Raw genomic sequence first — 18,483 nt, 5'->3', positions numbered from 1 at the left:
GAGCACATCGGGGTCGATAGGCTCGGTGCTCGGATCATAGTCTGGGCCATGGACCTCCTGCGCCATGGCGGTGTAGTCATGGAGGCGGCTGTAGACGGCGGGGTTGGTGTAGGCCTCGGGCCCGTCATCCGGGTTGTAGGTGACGTCGGACGTCGCCTTACCCTTATGGGCCATAGCATAGGCCGAGAAGGTGGAACAAGGCCTGCCACCATGTGACGCCGACTGCAACGAAAACCAACGAGATAGTTAGAAATAATATCTAACTTAGTGCTATATATCGAAATAAAAAGGTGGCGTACCCATGCTTCGGCATATTGGCCCAGGCTCCGGCTGCCTTGGTGGTGCGAGGGCCCTTGCATCTGCAAACGCCGTTCCCGGCTAGCTGTGTGCACCTCGTCCCACTCAGCCGAACACCACCTATCCACCATCTGCTCCCAGCAGAGAGGATGTGCGGCGCACCAATGTGGAATCACCTGCAAAGTAAACACATAAAGTGCATATCAGAAGATAAAATAAAATTCATGCATGGAGTACTGGTACCAAACATGCATGACTTTACCTGCATGTACTGCTCCCTGGTCAACGACATGGTTCGGGCTTGAGGTTTGGTCACCTTCTCCCCAAGGACGGAGCCGTGGTAGGTGATGATGGCCTGGATGCGGGCCTCATAGTGCATGTCCACGACGAGCTTCTTACAGCACGTGGTGGCCACCACATCCGCCCTAGCCTCGTATCCAGCATCGCATCTGAAGAAATCCTGCATACAAAAACGATGTATCCATACATTATTTCAAGAATTTGCAACGAATGCGACATATTTTATATTATACTAAGACTTACCCACAGCTCTTGCTTCACCCGCTCCGCCTTGTTATTGAATTCCCTGCCGTCCCGGTCTACTGCATCGGGGGCGACGACGTAGTGGTCGAAGGTGAAGGCTGGGCCCGTCACTCCGGCGTACTCCACAAGTCCAGGGAAGTGTTCCCTGCACAGCAGGCCGAGGATGTTGTTGGGGGGGCGACGATGACCCCCAGCATAATCCAAAACCGTCCAAGACCTGTCCAAGTGATAAATAAAAAGTATTAGTTTATATTATGATTTTGAACACATAATATGAACAAGAATGAAGAACATAAAGTTACATACCTCTCCCCTTCCGGCCGAATCAACGGCCGTCTGTCCCGAAGTATGGGACGCGGCGGGAGACTCGCGGGGCCTCGCAGGTAGATGCTCCTCGAACTAGAGCCGCCTGAACCTGAGGCGTCCTGCTGCTGGTCGTCGTCGTCCTGCTGGTCGTCGTCGTCCTGAGGCGCCGGCTGCTGCTGCGCTGCCTGCTCTGCCTCCTGCTGCTGCGCTGCCTGCTCTGCATCGTCCGCCGTCCTACTCCTCCTCCCCCTCCTCCTCCTCAGGAAACCGCCCACCATATTTGTCCAACAACCTGCAATTAAGAGTAAACAAATAAGCACATATAAAAAGATGTATTTAAAAACAGGTGCGAAATAAAAAGTCATATAGCATTACATCGATTAAAAATAATCTTCATATGTGTCGGGGTTAGCCGGATCAAAACTCTCATCATCACTATCAAGCATTTCAATCTCAACACCATCGGAAGACGCAACCTCATCATTGCCTTCAAGGATTACTAAGTCATTATCATTTTGCACCTCATCATCCTCCTCATCAACAACCATTTCAATATCTACGTCCATTCCGATAGCTTCTGTTAAGTCTATCTCAAATCGCCCTTCTAGCCCATCTTCTTGGAAGAACTCTCCATCATATGTGTCCGGGTCTAAGTTGTAATCTTCATCGTTAGGAACAGGTAACCTCCCATGCGGCGATACCTTATACACAACATCCCAACCCTTAAGATGTTCTTTCGTTTGACACGCATATGGGAGATAATACACTTGTGTGGCCTGTTGGGCCACGATATAGACATCGTCTCCTGCTAAGGTGGAATCTTGTCGAATTTCGACTATCCCAAGATTAGAATGTGTCCGTCTCGTCACTTGAGGGTCAAACCAATGACATTTGAATATCACTGGAGTAAGAGGTTTGGAACCATAAAAATTGAGCTCATATATTTCTTCAATTCGTCCAAAATAATCGACATTGTCAAGCCCCGGCGTAAAGACTCCAGAACACGTTGTTTTCCGATTGGGCCGACTTTGGTCGTAGTGTGTTGTGCGAAAACGGTATCCATTGACGTCATACCCAGAATATTTCTTGACCCTATAAGCAAAGCCGTTGGCTACTTGTCTCAACTCGGCACTCATAGACGGATCTCTTTGGCCCTGCAAGTATTCGCAAGTTAAAAGATGCTAAATTGAGTTCAAAGACGTATCTCTTTTACAAACTAAGCACGTACCTTACGTTTGAACCAGGAAATGAAATCGGGCAACCCATTTCGCGCACCCTTTCTAAGAAGAGCGTCATATTCCTGTGGAGTGGGGTCCCTTGATCGACGCCAGAATTCATGAAGAAATTGTTCCATGTATGGCGTCACCTCTTCAAGGTTGGTCAATACGTATAGCATGATATGTCGCCACTCGTCATGATTCAGGGTCTTGGTGGTCGAGCCACTTGCGCTTCCGAGTTGGCCTCGAAATATGCTAAGGTTCGATTCATTGTCGCCATCATTGTAACGAGGGGGTGGATTATGCACGCTCGGCAGTTTGTCACCATAATAAGTTGTTGTGAAGTTTGAGACCTCCTCTAGAATGTATGCCTCTGCAATGGAAGCCTCGATTTTGCATTTATTTCTACATTTCTTTCGAATAGTCTTTAGACATCTCTCGATTGGATAGCACCAACGTCCCTGCACGGGGCCCCCCATTCGTGCCTCATAGGGGAGATGAAGAATCAAATGCTGCATTGGATTGAAGAAGCCGGGTGGAAATATCTTCTCAAGCTTACACAGTAACACGGGGGCCAATCTTTCCAAGTCTGCAACCACGGTCCGAGATAACTCTTTTGCACAAAGCTGACGGAAGAAATAGCTCAACTCTGAAAGCGTTAGCCAGACATGCTCAGGGACATAGCCTCGAACCATCGCAGGAAGAATCCGTTCAATCCATATGTGGAAGTCATGACTCTTCATCCCTAAGACTCGCATAGTAGATAAGTTCACCCCCCTACTCAGGTTAGCTGCATACCCATCAGGGAACATCAACATCTTGATCCACTGAAGTACTTCCTTCCTCTGGGCCCTGCTTAGGACGAAATCGGCCTTAGGCCTTCTCCATGTCTTTCCGCCACTTGGCGGCTTCATCTCTAGTTTTGGTCTATCACATAACGCTGCCAGATCCACTCTTGCCTTCACATTATCCTTTGACTTATCAGGAATGTCCATAATTGTTGCCCACAGTGCCTCGGCAACATTTTTTTCAGTGTGCATCACGTCAATGTTGTGTGGAAGGAGCAGGTCGTCATAATAGGGGAGCCGAGTCAAGCCAGACTTATGTGTCCACATATGCTGCTCACCATATCCCACAAAACCACCTTCTGTATTGGCCACGAGCCCATCTATCTGTTGACGAATTTCGGCACCAGTCATCGCTGCAGGTGGGCGGTCTGTCACTACGACACCTTTCGTAAAGTTCTTGATGTCTAGGCGGAATGGATGGTCAGCAGGAAGAAATTGTCGATGTTTATCGAAGGACGAATATTTGCCACCCTTTTTCAACCAAATGAACCTGAGAGCTTCCTTGCAAACTGGGCATGGGAACTTACCGTGAACACACCAGGCACAGAATAGCCCATAGGCTGGTAAGTCATGCATGGAGTACTGGTACCAAACATGCATTCTGAAGTTTGTCTTCGTAGCTCGGTCAAACGTCCATACCCCTTCCTCCCAGGCACGTACCAATTCATCGATCAAAGGCTCCATGTACACGCCCATTTTGTTCCCCGGGTGTCCGGGAATTATCAACGACACGAATATATTCTGCCTTTGAAAGCACACACCAGGGGGGAGATTGATTGGGATAACAAACACGGGCCAACATGTGTACGGGGCAGCGCTCATTCCATAGGGATTGAACCCATCTGTGGCCAACGCAACACGTACATTACAAGCCTCTTCGGCTTTCTCACGGTGAATGTCATCAAAGTGTTTCCATGCTTCACCATCTGATGCGTGCACCATCTTGTCAGGATTGTATCGTTTTCCATTTTTGTGCCAAGTCATCTGTTTCGCGGATTCCTCTGTCATGTACAGACGCTGGATCCTCGGTACGAACGGAAGGTGTTGTAGGATTGTCAAGGGGATGTCGAGCTGCCTCTTTTGTCCATCACCAGAGTCTACCTCCATAAACCTAGACGAATTACACTTGGGACAGTACTTTGCCTCCGCGTATTCTTTCCTAAATAGCACGCAGCCCTTCGGACAAGCATGAATCTGCTCATACGTCATCTTGAGTGCACGAAGTAGTTTCTGTGCCTCGTACATGCTCTTTGGCAGAACGTGATCATCCGGAAGCAGACTCCCAATAACCGTCAACAAGCCATCGAATGCGTCTCTACTCATGCTGTACTGCGACTTGAACGCCATTACACGCCCAATGGCATCCAGTTGAGAAACCTTTGTCTGGCCGTGAAGGGGCTTCTGTGCCGCGTCGAACATGTCGTAGAACGCCTTTGCAGTCGGCTCTGGCTCGTCATCCATACATCCTCCCGTGTACTGTGCCTCCTGATAGTCGTTCAACATATCTGCTACCCCCGCATCCGCGTCATAATCCTCGACACGTTGTCTCAGCACCTCCTCTCTCGTACGATGCGCTTCACCATGAAATATCCACCGAGTATAGCCTGACGTAAATCCATTCTTCCAAATATGTTCTACCATGGTCTTCTTTGGTTTTCTTTTCCGGTTGTCACATTTGTTGCACGGGCATGGGACTAGACTCGCTCCTTTAGCAGCTTCGCCATATGCCCGTTCCACAAAATCATCGGTCTTTCTAATCCATTCAGTGGTGACATCGTTCCTTCCTCTACGGCCCGTGTACATCCACTCACGGTCCTCCATCCCCTAACAGAAGCCTAGCAACAGAAAATTTCGGCAGCACCTCCCCTGCACGGGGAGGTTTCGAAATCCTGCAAATAAAACTATCAGCACGATGGCTGTCTTCCACGCATAATTCAACGGCACGATGGCCAGCAATCACACATATATATATATATATTCAATCTATGCATGTTTTAGAGTTTGGCATTCTTTTTTTAATCTACTAGAAACAAGGTTATCCACACAATGGAAATTCTAAGTACAGAATGGTTAGATATAATATAGCTCTAACTATCCATCACATTATCAATCATATGCTCAACAAAAATAAAAAATGATTTACCGGCGGCGTGGTGCCGGGCGCGACGGCGGTTGAGGGCGAGGCGTGGGGACGACGGTTGAGGCCGGGTCGCGGCGGTGGCGGTGACGGGGCGCAGCGGCGGTGTCGGAGGGTGGGCGGGCGAGGGAGAGGGAGAGGGGCGCGGCGGCGTCGGCGGGCGGGCGGCTTTGGCGAGGGGCGCGGTGAGGGGCGGCGCACGGCGGGCGAGGGGCGGCGCACGGCGGGCGAGGGGCGGGCGAGGGGCGGCGCACGGCGGGAGAGGGAGAGGGGCGCGGCGGCGTCGGCGGGCGACGTCGGCGGCGCACGGCGAGGCGAGGCGAGCGGCGGCGCACGGCGAGCAGCGGTGACAGAGAAGAGTGAGAGGAGAGGAAGGAGAAAGGAGAAGGCGCGCGGGGCGTTTATTTCGCCTCTTTGCCGAGTGCCCGCGATCTGGCACTCGGCAAAGATTTTTTTTTAATTTTAAAATACGTTTTGCCGAGTGCCAGATCGCTGGCACTCGGCAAAGGCGGCTTTGCCGAGTGTCAACTGACAGGCACTCGGCAAAGAGTTTTTCTATGTTCTTTGCCGAGTGTCAACCGACTGACACTCGGCAAAGCTATCTTTACCGAGTGTCATAATTTAACACTCGGCAAAATACATTTAAATTTTTTAAATTTTGTCTCCCAAACTTTTTGTGGTATGTTCCTACACTATGTAGACCTACATGTACCATTTTGAGACAATTATAACATAGTTTCCATAGTTAGTAGATTTAGTTCGTTTATTTGAATTTCTTCGGAAAATTCAAATTTGAACTGCAGGTCACTCGAAACTTGGAAAACCGTGCATGAAAAAATGATATTCATGTTACTTAGCATAAGTTACGACCGATTGCAGAAGCGTACCGGAAACTTCGAGCAACATGCTCACTAAACATGGCCGTGAACTTGGCATCCACATGTTTAAAAATTGTATAAAACACAAACAAAGTCAGAAAATCATGAAACTTGTCCACGTGTCATGATATCATATGTATAGGCTGTGATAAAAATTTTAGAATGTTTGGAGAAAGTTGTGCGACACTATGTGTAGAAACCTAAGAGATCCACATGAAATCTAAGAGTTATCTGCATGAAATCCACATGAAATCTTTGCCGAGAGCCTAACTTTACCGAGTGCGACACTCGGCAAAGCCTTCTTTGCCGAGTGCCCGACAAAAGGCACTCGGCAAAGAATACAACACTCGGCAAAGCCTCGGATTCCGGTAGTGACATCAGATGAAACTGATCAGGGCTAAACTCACAGCATCTACTATACGTGTAGTCATTCTCATTCTACTAGAGATATCTGCATCGAAATTAATGCTACTTATTTTTAAAGTCCATTGAATGAGGATTGTTTTGGTTGTGTCCATGGTTCCAAACACTGCTATGGTAGTGGTGATTTCAAGGCTTCACATGTGTCATGCACGTAGAGCTTATATATTATGTGTGCTTGGATACTAATATACTATACGTCTCGGCTGCGTCATGCACTCATGCTGTCAGCTGCTCAGTGATGGACGAGAAGCATTTTCCCCTTTTCCATTAGAAATATTAAGTTTGTTCGTTTGACTTTAATTTTTATCGGCTTCTTTTATTTTTACGTTATTTTTATCTATATAGATTGCAGCTGCATGCAACAGTCCAAACAATCTCATTGATTGATACCTTGCTCAAACTGTTGCCAACATCTAGTTTCAAGCTACATGTTAACACGTCTAGATGCATTCCCCACTAATATTTGTTTTAAGCTTAATATTCCAAGCTTCATATGATTTGACAATTGACAGATCAATTTGTGAATCATTAGATGGTAGGTACGAAGTGGCCCATCTTCCAGAATTTTTTTTAAAAAAAGACGTAACAGCCTGGACAAGAAACAAAACTGCATTTTGTCATCTTCAAGCCACATACAAAAAGACCAGGCGGGCCATTGATGCGACTCTTGAGTATCTGACGCTTTGTGAGGGCATAGAGTAGGGCTGGAAAATTAGCTCGAGGCTCGCGAGCCGGCTCGAGCTCGGTGCGGCTCGGCTCGGCTCGGAGCGGCTCGCGAGCCTCGAACGAGCCGAGCCGAGCCTCTTCTTCGAGCTCGTTTTTGCAGCGAGCCGAGCCGAGCCAGCTCGCGAGCCGGCTCGCGAGCCGGGCAAAAATGATCAATTTATGGAATAATAATGAATATTAGATAATTTTATGGATAATAGATCATTTTTTAGTCTTTGATGATGAATATATAATGTTAATTCACCAAATAATGCAACGATAAGTACCAGAATATGGCTCGCGAGCCGAGCCGGCTCGCGAGCCAAGGTCGAGCCGAGCCGAGCCTCTTTCGCCAGCTCGTGAAATGGACGAGCCGAGCTCGTTCAGTCACCGAGCCGCACCGAGCCGAGCCGAGCCGAGCTCGGCTCGGCTCGTTTCCAGCCCTAGCATAGAGTGAAGCTAGGAATCAAGCAAAGATTATTGGGGCAAGGAATAAGACTAAAAGTCATACAGATGTGAGTTCTGTCAATGAAGTTTTATTTAGAGTTAAACTAGTACAATACTCATGCCTACGTCACACAATAAAAATAAATTTATAAAAAATGAACATACAATCTATACATCAAATAAACTGATAAAAACAAATATTACACTTTATATTACCCATAAGACTGAGAAAGGTATGGGTTGAAAAGGAGTCAGACCCCTTTTTTATAGTTCTCGGTCGCTCCTCCCATTTACCGGCTAACAAAATGGTACTATGTGGGAGCGCTACGCTGCGCGTGACTTTCTGTTGTGTTGGTTAGTGGTTTCTCATGGCCTATATCAACTTATTTGGCCCATTGTTAGGCGAGAAGCGGGGAGAGCAACAAACCTATATATTTTCGCACTCCTACTTACGTCCACGAATTCTCAAAATGCATTTCTAGCACTATGATGTTGTTCAAATACGTCGCTTAGATCCACAGACTCAAAATACACTTGCTTCATCCTAATATTGTTTAGGTGTGTCACTTATATACATAAAGGTTCGTAATACGGCTTTTGAACAAGAGTTGCAGACTGTTGCAGAAGTATGAGTTACTTATATTGACTTGATAAGCTAGTATCGCCTTGTTCTTCTTCAGCAAGTATGATGTAGTGCCTTTTGCTTTAGGCAATGATTGACATATTTGCAGAGAGAGAGAGAGAGCGAGAGAGTCTCCAACGCCATAGCACTCAAAATTGATACTCAGGTCAGATGTGCCTTGTCAAAGCTTTTATGGACGATTCCATAGTTGACTACTACTAGCGGCCATTCTAGAACAATTTCTACGTCGAGGTGAAGGACATAAGGGTGATGACATCGAGGAAGTGGCCGAGTACCAGATCGAAGGAGTTGGAGCTCAGGGTGCCTAAGCAAGACATGGTTACATAGTGGGGCAGACTATAGCAAGCTCCTTGTCGTCGTGAAGAAGCCTAATTTCGAGAAGCTTGTGGTGCAGATACACTCAGACCTTAACAAGTTCTCTAAGGTGCTTGTCATCAATAGTTGTGTTTGCTTTGATGTTGTGCTATCTATAGGCGATCAAGGGTCGCCCATCAGATTGACCTCATCAGATCAGTGAACTAAAATGAGGTGTTGAAACCGTCGTTTGCACATGAGGAAGGATGATCGATATACTCTGTACTGAAAAGGTAGATCTAGTATGACTCTCACATGAGTAGGACTAAAGAAATGACAACACAGTAGTATTGAGTAAACGTTTTGGGTCGAGGCAACCTGCTCAGCGAAAATAGAGCCAATCAACGCCTTCTACATGGCTATTCGTTTGGTTTTAATCCGTACCAACTTCGGAGGTGTTTGAGAGTGAAGTTTTTTCACTGTTTTGGAAAAAATACTGTAGTATTATATATAGAAATGTGTTTGGCAAGCTAGCTAAAATATATATTTCTAGAACTAAAGTATTGCAAAATACTGTAGTTGTTTTAAAGTATTCCAAACTTAAGTTTGTACCTTAGTTTTCAAAACTATAGTATTTTAAATTGTGGTATTATGGCTACTAAAATATGGTGTAGTATTTCAAAAATCGTGTTTTTCAAAAACTATGTTTCTAAACAGGGCCTTCTACTGCTTGTACAAAAGCCCTGTACAGCTGCTGCTTGTTAAAAAACAGTTTATCTGATAAGCTGATAAAAAACAGCTTCTGCTTGTTGGCTGCTTTTAGTTCATTTTGAGAAGCTGCTGCAGAACCTGTCTGTTTGACAGAATTTATGCTTAAATTTATGAAGAAGCTGAAAATAAGCTGTGCTAAACAGGGCTAAAGACTACCGTCTTTAATTTGGTCCAAAATGAAACGCTTGCTTGCGGTCGGCTGTAGACAAGCGAAGCGACTGTTGGTTTCGGATAAGTTCAAAGCGAAGCGTAACAAACACACAAACCATTTTTCACTAATTTAATTTTTCTTGTCAAATGGGCCCAGAATAACGCTAACGCTGTCTTTTCCTTTCTCCGTCCAGATAACGCTCGCTATTCCCGGTCGCTACAACGACATGCCGAAAAGATTGCAAATTTTAAACCGAGCTAATTTTCTCTTTCCAGATTCCAACATTTACACCTCAAAGTACTATAGGTTCACGATAAAAAAAAAGTTATCCCGTAATTGCTCGTACTTGTAAATAATTTGTACTAGCTCTTTTTTAAAAGAAAATAGTCAAACTTATGATTATTTGACTGCTAAAAATAATGTTTCACCTTTCTTTTAGACGCATGGCGTACGGACCCGTCCGTGTATATATGTGCTTTATATGTGCTGAAAATACGGAAAACAATCGTCACCAGGATCTATCCTTTCTGTGTGCTGAAAAGCACGAAACAACTGTGAGAAAGATAAACTGTGTGCCTCTTACACGTGGGTTTCTCAGGTAATCGGTCGATCTGGACCCGATCGCAATACACCGAGAGAGCAAGTATAACAAGAGCTATAACTCCGCTAAAAACTAAGGTACAGTTTGGTTTACAAAATATAACGTAAATGATAATGTTAATGATTCACATTTGAATATCGATGATAACAAATTTTAATAAGACATTATCCATTTATAGTATGGTATGTGGTATCGATTACGGTTGTAGTTAAACAAACATGATTTAACATTATCGGTTACCCATTACGTTATCAATATGTGAACCAAATGACGTCTAAGATTAAGGAGAAAGAGGAGAAGCGGACTGTAAATTTATAGTCGTCTTCGACATAAGAATTAACAAGCTTTGTAAGAAAGACAAATAAAATAAATAACAGGCTACAAAGATTCTTCCGGCCAGCCAGCGGTTGGCTCTATTATGAGATGTTTGGTTTGATGAATCACTTTATCCAAAATAAAGTGGTGTATCATGGGTCCATTCCTCAAATTTAGTGGAATGACTCCATTCCACATATTAGTACTTGTCGGGACCATAATTAGGGGTACCCCAAGACTCCTAATCTCAGCTGGTAAATCCCATCAACACAAAGCTGCGAAGGCCTGATGGGCACGATTTAGGCCAAGACTCCGCTCCAAGGACACGATCCCGCCTCGCCTGAGCCCGACCTCGGGCAAAGACAGCCGACCCTGGAAGATTCACGCCTCGCCCGAGGATCCCCTCAAGCAACGGACGCACCGTCGACTCGCCCTAGGCACAGCTCGGGTAGGCTTCGCGGAGAAGCAACTTTGGCCAAATCGCCACACCAACCGACCATATCGGAGGAGCATTTAATGCAAGAATCGCTAGACATCTTATCCTGACGTGCGCTCTTCAGTCGACAGGGCCGAAGTGACCGCAGTCACTTCGCCGCTCCACTGACCGACCTGACAGGAATACAGCGCTGTCGGTGTTTTGGGTCCGACCGCACACCCGGGGTTGCCCCTCAAGGTGTTTTAGGAGTAGGACGGTGTCGCCGACTGTAGCTAAATGGTTCGTGCCGGATGCACGAGGAACAATGGACAGTGTTTACAGGTTCGGGTCACTTATCCTCGCCTGGCTTCATTGTACGGGGCTCCAGTGCGGGAAAGTCGGGTCTCTGTTGTGGTTGTTTGCTCAATGTTGTTGGGCCATCCGGGCTCGCACCGATCCGGCCTTATGTCGATCTGCTTTACAGGTCGCTCTTCCCCAGGCCCATGAAGGAGTGACCTTACGATTTATTGGGCCCTTGGGCCTTTCGTGAGGTCTTTTATCCTTCTAGTGGACCCGGGGGATATCTGTCCTCCACAAGCCCCTTATCTTTGGGTTGATTCTGAGATAATCGGCCCAAAGATCCTATGTCCAGTTTGCGGTCTTCGTTTATGACAAGAAATGCTTTCCGGGCAATTTGGTAAAAACGATTTCTTACTGTCTCCTTCTGCTTTGATCACTTGAAAACTGGAGCTTTGTCTCATACTCGTGCCTTGGAGATCAACATTTCGTATTGTAGGACCCTGAACTGAGGTGCACCCAATGGGTGTAGCCCCCGAGCTTCGAGTGGATTTTGGAAAATAATCCACTCGAAGGTCTTCATCAGAAATCATTTTTATTTTCCACTTGCACTTTGGTTAGAGGTCAGCCTTGCCTTTAATCTTGCCCTATGCCTTAGAAGTTGGCATTGTCTTGACTTGAAATGGTGATTCATGGGGTGCACCGGAGGTGCACCCAATGGGTGTAGCCCCCGAGCTTCGAGTGGATTTTTGAAGATAATCCACTTGAAGGTCTTCATTTCGTGTCTTTTTGCTGGGAGTTATCCTTTCTTCTTCCGAATGCCTTAGAGGTTAGCATTATGTCATCGATATTATGCTTTAGAGGTCAGCATGTATTTTGTCTTTGAGGCTGAGTTCGTGATCCGCCCATATCTTGCTAGGTGGTGCAATTTATTTGATCTGCGACTGATTGGACGTTTGATGGACGTCCCCTGGCTAGTCTTCACGTCGCTTCTGTCAGTCAGATTTTGTACTTCACCGGCTATATTTGGCTTTCCTTTGATCCTTACTGATATCTCATTTTTGTCTTGAGGTATTCATTGCATGCCCTGCACGGATGTGACAGTTTTGAAAAATATACTGATAATTCCTGGGCGTCCCCCCCAATGGGTGTGGGCAAGGGACGGCTTGGTACGCTGAGTGTTTTAGCCGGCTGCTTCTGAGTAGTAATGTGATGTGACGGCGGGTGTAATCATATCGTCCGCGTAGTTGACTGGAGTCCCAATGGGTGTTGCGTTGCGTGAAACGGCGTTAGCCGCCTGACGTATCTTCAGACGGGTTGAGGCGTATATTGAATATTTTGCGACTGTTCAGTGACCGTGGTAGGAGGTGAGCGGTTGCCTTCTTCTTCTATAAATAGTGCCTTTGTCTCTCTGGTTTTTTCACATATCTTGCTGTTCTCCGCTGCTTGCTTTCTTCTTCTCCCTTCCTTTCCACCATGGGTAAGAGTAACAAACGCAAGCGCGAGCCGACTCCTCCATCGGAGGACTTCGGCAATTCGGAATACTCGGAGGAGGAGTTCTCCTCCGAGTCTGAGGGGTCTCCGGCTCCCGTCTCTCCCCCGGCGTCGTCTGACGATTCAGACGACTCCCAGGGCTTGCCGCGGAGGTCTGGACTTATATCCGGGCTGTCGAGCGCTCCGGGCTCAAGGGCTCGGATGAGTCGGAGTACTCCTCGAACGAGGAGGACTCTTCGGACTCGTCCGAGGAGGGCGGCGGCGGCGATGGCGGGGACGATGACGACGACGGAGGCGACAGTGACGACGACGACGATGGCGGTGATGGCGGCAGCAGAGGCGGCAACGGCGGCGGCAAGGGCAGTCACGGCGGCAGCAGCAGGGGCAGCAACGGCGGCGGCAACAGCAAGGGCAGCAACAAGGCCAGTGGCTAGATGCCACTGGTCTTTAGATGTTAGTATAGGTTAGAAGTAGTATAATGAAATAATGTAGTAGTATTTAGTAGTGTAGAGTAGTATAGTGTAGCGTAGTAGTAGTAGCAGCAGTAGGGAAGTATCAACTCATAATGAGTTGATTTGTAAGTACTGTAACTTCCCTTAATAAAGAATGATTTCGTCTCCTCCTGTATCGATTGTTTTGCTTCATAGTCAGTTGATCTCTGTCGTGATATTTATTGTCCGTGATGTTCTTTATCTGTTATGCTTGTGTCGTAACTTGGAGTTCTTGAATCGTTCCTCCGTTTGCTTTATCTGTGAAATTCATTCCTCTGGCGGAGTAACTCGGGCGTCATATCGTCGCTTTTAGGGGTGATGGCCGAGTCATTATTGTCAACATTTACGCTTCTGAAATAGCGTCCGAATGATGACGAAGCCACGTAAGCGTCGGAATGACTGATGACCACGTCAGCGCTCTTAGAGGTAACAGCCGAGTGACTTATGACGACGTCGGCGTTTTAGAGATAACTGTCGAGCGACTGAAGACGACGTCGGTGTTTTAGAGATAACTGCCGAGTGACTTGAAGACGACGTCGGAGTTTTAGAGATAACTGCCGAGCGACTGAAGACGACGTCAGCGTTTTAGAGATAACTGCCGAGTGAATGATGGTAACGTCGGCGTTTTAGAAATAACAGCCGAGTTAGAACGGGCTGCGTCGGACACTTTGAGGATAATAGCCGAGTGATGATGTGGCATACCGGTGCTTTAGAAGTAACCGCCGGGTGATGACATGGCACACCGCTGTTTTAGAAGTAACCGCCGGGTGATGACTGGGCGCTTTTTGGAAACGGTATCTGACCCAGGAATATCCCATATGTATTGCGCTTTCAGCCACCTCTGCTTTCTGTGCCCTAGTTCTTGCTTTCCTGCCTCCAGATTTTCTCTGTCCTTTTGCAATTCGGCTCCCGCTCTGTTCATCGTTGGAGTTGAGATGGCGCCCAAGCGAAAGGCCTCGAGTTCATCCGCTGCGGTGATTCCCCCTATCGACCCCAACAGCCAGTTGCCTTTCGTAGGTAATCATATGTCTGTTGTTTCTGAGCCTGACCTTCTCCATCTCGTGTCCATCGGGGTCCTTCCCCCGAAGGAGCTCTGTTCTTGGCGGATTTGCCACGGGGTCACTGTTCCAACAGAGGATACCCACGAATCCGTGATTTATGTTCCTTTTCTTCTCCGCGGTCTCGCTCTTCCTATTTCTCCCTTTTTCTGCGGTCTCCTTGATTTCTATCGCCTTAATTTGACCCATCTGAATCCCAATTCTATTCTGTAAATTTCCATTTACGTTCATTTATGCGAAGCTTTTCTTGGCGTCCTGCCACATTTTGGACTGTGGAAGTACTTGTATCACTGTCGCCCTGGGATGGCCGGGGGGCAGCATCAGCTGGTGGGGGGTGCGAGTTTGGAGATGCGCCATGGGAGGAAGACTGACTATCTTGAAATCCCGCTCAAGGATAGCATCAAGGGATGGCGCTTGGAGTGGTTTATTGTTGAGAACCACGAAAATTCTCTCCCCCCACGGTCAGGGAGACAGCCAGATGTTCGTACTCCGAGTTGGACCAAGTCCCCCACGGACCAGGAGGTGGCTGAGGCAGGGGCTTTGCTGGCTGAAGTTGGACTGCTGAAGGAGAGGGGTCTGACTGCAGAGGCTGTGGTTGCTGATTTTGTCTTCAAGAACATTCAGCCGTTGAAGGACAGGGCATACCCGGCTTATTTGTACCGAGGTCTAGCTGACTCAACCCGGGTCACCAACAGAAGAATTCCCGCTGTAGACTTGGTGAACCGGCTTGAAATGATTCTTAGAGGCAAGGTATCAAATGTTGGTGCCCCAGTGGCATACTCGGCCTGGAACCTGCCTCCTTCCAAGGCCTTTACTCATTTTGTGTCGAATCCACCTGTCGCTGATGGCGGTTTGGGCCTTAGAGTGCGACCCTCTGCCGAAGAAGTTAGCGCTTTGGTTACCTCGCTCGGAGAAATTCCTGATGATGAACGGCAGGTCCACTTTGAGGTGCCTTTGGATCCTAGTGATGCAGAGATAAGTGCTATGCTTGATATGCTGGCCGAGGACTCTTCTGATGCTGCTCCTGCTGGGACATTGGTGGTGGCGCCTCTCTCGAAAGCTGGTACAACCTTGGATATTCAGAGACCTGTCAGTGTTCGCCCAAAACGCCCTTGCCGAGCCAATCAACTTGATTCTCTTGCTGATGAGCAGAAAAAGAAAAAGAGACGTCTTCGGCGAGTATCTAGTTTGGATCGGGACGTTGGTCCTTCGGTTCCTGCTGCTGAGGAAGTACCTGTGCCTGAATTTACTGACGCTGACCCCAATGGGTGTGCTCCATCTGCTGTTGATCCCAATGGGGGTGTTGTCTGTGTTGCTGATGAAAACGACGGGGAGGAAGAAGATGAGGTCCCTTTGACTCGGAAGAACAGTCGCCAATATGTCGCCAGTGGGGAAAGTAGTGGAGTTCCTTCTCCTGCTCTGTCAGCCCTCATTGGTCTACAAGAATTGTCTCTGGCGAACTTTGATCAGACTCTTGAAGATATGGTTCCAGAGGATCTGTTATCAGAGCCAGGGGATGGTGGTGCGGCGGATGTTTGTGCTGATGTGCTCGACGCCGGGTTGGGGTCATCCCGGGCAGCATCCCGCGCCTCATCGACCTTGGAGCGTGGTCTTGAGGGTCAGGAAACTGACTTGGATCGTCTTGTTCCCATGGAAGTAATTGAGGGACCTTCAGCTTTAGAGGCGGCTACTGTAGAGAACTTGGTCCTCAAGGATGGTGTTGACACTTACCCAGCCCCCGAGGGTGTTGCCGGGGATGATTCGGCTCGGGTGGGAAGCGCAAGCCACGACCCAACCCCCGAGGGTATTGCCGGAGATGATCCGGCTCAAGTGGGTAGCGCAAACTATGGCCCAGCCCCCGAGGGTGTCCGAGCGGGGTCTCCCTCTTGTACTTCCATGGATGTTCACGCAGGATCTCCTCCACACTCTGGTTGCATGGTGGTAGCCCAAGCTTTGGATCAGGGAGTCGCTTTAGAGGCTAGCGTTCCTGTCGACCAAGTTTTGGGCTCTGTTGATGACACTGAATTGGTTCCTACTGGTTCATTGCGAGCTGCTTCGGGTGGTGACCCTATGCCAAGCCATCAATTGGTCTCTCACGATTTGGGAGTCCCTTCATTCTTCTCCAATCTCCAGGTACTGTGATATATTCTAGCCTGACTTTTACACCGTACGAATTGCTGTCTTTGCACTCATCTGTCCTCAATATCAGGCATTGGTGGACGGAATGGCTAATCAGCTGAAGTTGCAAGGTGTTCCTGTTCTGGAAAGAGCTTCGTCTTTGGCACGTTGGAATCCGGTGTTGCTTCAACAGCGTGTCTCTGATTTAGAGGCGACGAATGCTGGTTAGTGCTTTTCTGCTTCCCTTCGTCTACCTTATTAAACTGCTTCTTAATTTGACCCTTTTGCTTGATTGTTCCTCGCTATATATGGCTCGGCAGTTTTCTGCTCTTGAAGAGAAACATTCTCGGAGTCAAGCTGAACTGGTCCGGCGGTGCTCTGATTTTGAAGAAAAGTATTCCTGAAGCCAGACTGAGCTGGCTCAGGCCTCTGCTGCACTGAATGGCGCTGACACGCTGAACTCTACTCTTCGCGCTCAGCTTGATTCTGAAAAGGTGACTTATGAGACTGTGCCCTGTATTGCTGCATTCTTATTGCTTTCTTGATGTTTGAAGGAGCTGATTCTTGTTCGCAGGAAGAAAAACGTGCTCTTGTTGCTTCTCGTGACAATCTTGACAGATTATATCGTGATTCTAACAACTCGTTGACCATCCTGGAGAGGAGTCATCGCTTCACCATGGAGGAGTTGGACAATCATCGCTGTAAGCTGCAGGAATCCACGGACGACGTGATCCGCCTCAGGCAGTTGATATCGGCTAAGGATGCTGCTATCAAGGAACTGCGTGCTTCCAAGAAGTCCATCGCCCATGAGCTAGAGACCGCCCAGTTGGCTGCCAAAGTTGCTGAAGAAACTTCCGTTACTCTGAGGGCCCAGCGCGACAGAGCCATGGATAAAGCCATTCGCGCGGGGCGGATCTTGATGAGGAGACCCGGCGTGGTTGTTCCCGACGATATAAGGGCTGATGTGAGCGCTGCTCCAGATTCCTCAAGTCGCCCTTCTTCGTCGGTTGCTCCTGAGAAGGATGTTGCAAAATAGAGAAACATTGCGTGCTTTGGGCGCGCGGTTGTCATGCTCGGATATTTGTTAGAGGACACCAGCTCGACATTTGAATGCTACTGTTATATTCTTATTGTTTTAGAACCCAGCAGAACGTAAATTTGCAGGAGTAAAATGCTGTGTGATGATTATGAAACTTCTTCACGGGATATAGAGGTCACCCCTATACGAGTAATCATAAGCATGTGAAATCGCCTTAAGTCGTTGCTGACTTAAATTGATTGCTTTTGTTAATAGGGCATAGTAGTAATCCCGAGTTAAGTGAGCGCGAGCATGTCGCACCGTCTTAAGTCGTTGCCGACTTAAGCCGATTGCTCCGTTAGCAGGGCATAGTGGTCACCCCGAGTTAAGTAAGCGCGAGCATGTTGCACCGTCTTGAGTCGTTGCCGACTTAAGCCGATTGCTCTGTTAGCAGGGCATAGTGGTCACCCCGAGTTAAGTAAGCGCGAGCATGTTGCATCGTCTTGAGTCGTTGCTGACTTAAGCCGATTGCTCCGTTAGCAGGGCATAGTGGTCACCCCGAGTTAAGTAAGCGCGAGCATGTTGCACCGTCTTGAGTCGTTGCCGACTTAAGCCGATTGCTCCGTTAGCAGGGCATAGTGGTCACCCCGAGTTAAGTAAGCGCGAGCATGTTGCACCGTCTTGAGTCGTTGCCGACTTTAAGCCGATTGCTCTGTTAGCAGGGCATAGTGGTCACCCCGAGTTAAGTAAGCGCGAGCATGTTGCACCGTCTTGAGTCGTTGCCGACTTAAGCCGATTGCTCCGTTAGCAGGGCATAGTGGTCACCCTGAGTTAAATAAGAATGTCGGTCGATCATGAACAAACTGAGTATTCTTGAAGCCTTTTTTATTGATGACATATTTCCCATTTTTCAGAGTACATTATCGTCCCGATAGCTTTTGAAATACAGCTAGGGGTAAAACTTCCTGAGGTGTTCTATATTCCAGGAGTTCCCAATTTCTGTGCCGTCTATTTGA

This window comes from Zea mays, chromosome 6 (genome assembly GCF_902167145.1).
Source record: "Zea mays cultivar B73 chromosome 6, Zm-B73-REFERENCE-NAM-5.0, whole genome shotgun sequence".
Classification (NCBI taxonomy): domain Eukaryota; kingdom Viridiplantae; phylum Streptophyta; class Magnoliopsida; order Poales; family Poaceae; genus Zea; species Zea mays.
Note: the sequence above shows the minus strand (reverse complement) of the source record.